Source organism: Rhinopithecus bieti, unplaced genomic scaffold, assembly GCF_001698545.2.
Source record: "Rhinopithecus bieti isolate Rb0 unplaced genomic scaffold, ASM169854v2 scaffold_42113, whole genome shotgun sequence".
Classification (NCBI taxonomy): domain Eukaryota; kingdom Metazoa; phylum Chordata; class Mammalia; order Primates; family Cercopithecidae; genus Rhinopithecus; species Rhinopithecus bieti.
This window is the reverse complement of record NW_016818444.1, coordinates 743,741-748,067: the sequence shown is the minus strand read 5'-3', so window position 1 is coordinate 748,067 and position 4,327 is coordinate 743,741.

Here is a 4,327-nt window from a genome sequence, read left to right as displayed (position 1 = left end):
CCTGTACTTTAGCCATAATTATTGGTTTCTCCAGAACAATCATGATTTATATTTATGTGGTTTTTAAAATTTATTTATTTATTTTTATTTTTTTGAGACGGGTCTCGCTCTGTCACCCAGGCTGGAGTGCGGTGGCGTGAACTCAGCTCATTGCAAACTCCGCCTCCCAGGTTCATGCCATTCTCCTTCCTCAGTCTCCCGAGTAGCTGGGACTACAGACGCTCGCCACCAAGCGAGATGGGGTTTCACTGGGTAGCCAGGATGGTCTTGATCTCCTAACCTCGTGATCCGCCCGCCTCGGCCTCCCAAAGTGCTGGGATTACAGGCACGAGCCACCGCGGCTGGCCTATGTTTATGGTTTTTTAATTAACTCTAGAAATTTAATTTTTTGAACAGTTACACAGTTACATATATCTTTATTAAATTTATAAATGTCTATTTTATTTCCCCATGCTCCATGATTCCTTCATAATTCCTATATTTTCTGCCTTATAATATGGTCAATATTTTTCATGTCATTAATTTGAAAGGCATTTTAATTTGGAAAGTATTTTGTCTTTGTGGTTTGGTACTAGATTTAGAGCTTTACCTAATATGTATAATCTATATATTTACCATTATACACCTCCTTCATGAGTCTGATAACTGTAGCTTACTTTAAATGTATCTTTCTAAACCATTCAATTTCAAAATACAATACAACATTTGGAAAATGCATTGAGATAAAATTATTTAGTCCCTATGTAGTCATATTTTCTGTTCACTCCTTGCATTAGTTTTGTAAATTCATTCATTCTGAAGTTTTGGCTTTGATCTATAATTGTCAAGGTTAAATGGCATTTTTTAAATAAGATACTTTATCTTTCTGATTACTAGACACGCCATTGTTTTTGCTTTGTAACCATAATCACACACCTCAATATCATCATTTAAGCTGAAGTGTATTAAATGCACTGTGGTAATTATTTTAGACAAAAGCTTCAAAATTTATGGACTCTTTTGTTTGGTTAATTTGTCCTTATCTAGGATCGCCATGGGAATAGTAGCAGAGATAGATTTCATAATGACTTGTCCAGTGGCACTGTGTATCTGTTAACTTCATGAGAAACAATGATTTGGTAGAATGTATCCTGAGAATTGAGCTCTTGAAAGATGCTATCTTGTAAATTAATTGTGTAGAAGACATATAAAAAATAACCTCATGTTCCCTTTTTAGTTAACCTTTTTTATGTAAGTAAATGCTTACTCATTTCATTTGAAAAAAATTAAACTTTCCAAATTGCTTGTTAATCTTTCTAGAGAAAATAAAAAACCTCCTTTTTGTGCCACTAATATACATCTACTTGTGTTTGAGAAAAGTTCCTACATGTATATATATTTTCCACAAGTGATTATATGGTTCAATTTTGAATATCAGTCAAGGTGTTCCACAATGTCAACAGATAAATTAAAAAAAAAAAAATCTAGTCATGTCAACTGATGTAGAAAAGTCTTTTGACAATATTCAACATTTGTTTATGAAAAAACTCTCAGGACAATAGAGATGAACTGCCTCAAACTGGTAAATAACATTTACAAAATCTATGGGTAACATTATAATTAATGAAGAATAACTGAGTGATTTTTTCCCCCTAAGATCAGTAACAATGTCTGCTAGTAGCAAAGTCTCTCAGTTTTCTTTGGCCTGAAAATGTCTTGTTTTCCCTTCATTCCTCAATAATATTTTTACTTAATATAGAATTCTGGGCTGATAGTTCTTGAAGCCGTTGAAAAATGTTTTGCAGTTTTAGTCTAGCTTCCACGGTTTCTGTTGAAATCTGTCATTTGTATTGTTCTTCTATAGGTAACGAATCAGTTCTTTCTGCCTGCTTTCAAGATTTTTATTTTGTTTTTTAGTTTTCACACATTTAACTGTGAATGTTTGTTAGCAAGAATTTATTGAAGTTTATATGTGGAGTTTACTAAAATTCTTGCATCTTTTTTTTTGTCTTTATGCTAAATTTGCGATATTTTCAGCTATTTTTTTTAAGTTCTTTTTGACTCCAATGGCATGTAAGTTAGATACTTGTATAATTCAACATGTTCCTAAAACTCTGCTTAATGTTGATTAATGTATCTCTATGGTTAATTTCTATTTTTTTTGTCTTCAATTTCACTGATACTCCATCTTTTCCATTTTGTCGCTGAGGCAGAATTGAAGTTATGTTTTGTCTGCTGTATTTCTCAGTTCTAAACTGTGTCTTTATATTTCCTACTGATTTGATGAGACTTTACAGTTTTAAATTTGTTTTAAATATGTTTGTAACTTCTCACTGATATATTTTGACATTGCCTACTTGAACATTTTTGTCAGATATTTCTAACATCTGTGTCATCTCCATGTTGGCCTCTGTTGATTACTTTTTCTCATTCAAGTTGCGATCTTCGTTTTTCTTTGTAACCTGAATGACTCTTAATTGAACTCTGGACATTTTGTGTGTTACATTATGAGAATCTGTATCTTCTAAAAATACTGTTTTACCTGCACTTCCAGACACTATTTTGGAGCAGAAGGGGTGCTACCTAGTTGCTGCCACCTAAGAGAGGAATTCTAGGTTCGCCTTTTGACTTTTGTTGACACATGAGAGGGAGAGGAAATCCTTGTTTACTGCTCGGTGGAAACAGTTCAGGCTTCCCACTATGTCTCCACTAATACTTCCCTGGATGAGAAGGCAAAGGCGACAATGTTATTCTTCCCTACTTGGACCCCACTGACATTATAAGAAGAGAGTGTCCTGGATAACACTAAGCATTTGTAAAATCTTGACATTTCACTAGACCTGGCCTAAAATTAGCCCACTGGGGAGAGAGGAACACCTTGTAACCTCCAAGGAGGGTCTGAAATCTAAGCACCCCAGATGGCCTCTGCTAGCACTGCATGATGGAGCACTTGTTGCTACTAGGTGAGAAAGCAAGCCCTATCTTCCCCCTCAGTCTACTCTGATGCTACACCTGTGCAGTGTTCAGGTGGATCTTTAAAGCCTGTTGAGCGTGGACTAGGCTCTCTACTCTAGCTTTCCTTGGCAGCCTTCTGGTTTGCTGGCTTCTCCTGTATTATGACTTGAACAGAAGAGGCAAAGGCCGAAGCCAGGGAACTCACTGCTCTGTCACTTGCAAATTCCCTGGCCACTTTGCCTTCTCTCCATTTTTCAGTCTCCTCGGCCAGGCACGGTGGCTCACGCCTGTAATCCCAGCACTTTGGGAGGCCGAGGCAGACGGATCACGAAGTCAGGAGATCGAGACCACGGTGAAACCCTGTCTCTACTAAAAATAAAAAAAACTAGCCGGGCGTGGTGGCGGACGCCTGTAGTCCCAGCTGCTCGCGAGGCTGAGGCAGGAGAATGGCGTGAACCCGGGAGGCGGAGCTTGCAGTGAGCCGAGATTGTGCCACTGCACTCCACTGGGCGACAGAGCGAGACTCCGTCTAAAAAAAAAAAAAAAGAGTCTCCTCGTGTTTGTTTTCTATTCAATATCTAGATTTTTTAGCTCAGTTTTGTGAAAGAAATACAGAAAAGCATGTCTCGTATGTTTCTACAAATAGAATTTGCAAGACTATTGTAATATGTAAACTTTTCTTCTTATGAGTATTATCTATAATCTTTCGTTAAAAGTGTAAATAATACTTTTACCCAAAATGAAAACTATGGACTTATTAGTGGACAGGGTGGGACGGTAGCAAGATTTAGATATCAGAATCAGAGTAAAACAGAGTTCTAAATAACTGATACTGGAAACAATAAGATGACTCATTCTAAACTAATAATTAAGAAAATGTTGAGTGTCAATTTGGGATAATGAAGAGTGCTTGACTGGCTTAATAGAGAGAAGGAAGGTTATACTTGGGAGTCAGCATGAAGTTTTATGAACATAGTAAAAAAAAATAATAATATCACGAGAGCTAAAAGAAAGTAAAAGGAAAGATTTCTTTTAAATTTTAATTACTTGTACTTTTTTATGGATTTCAGTAATTTTATCACCAGTCCAACCCACTTCCCCCCAAACACAAACTAATTTTGGATATATCTACCCTCTTTTTATATGTGTTATTCTATATCTTTGCTCTGTGGAAAATGAGGTGAGTGATTCAATTTTCAGAGACAATTCTCTAAAAAATGGGATGAGATATAGTACAAATTGGGCCAACAGTGTTCTCTTTTTCTGAAATTTTGTAATTACAATTGTAAAATAAATAAAGATACATACATATATACACATATAAACAATTATAATGTTAATATTTATATGTTTATATTTTGTAAATATATAAATGTTTTAAATATATTTTTAA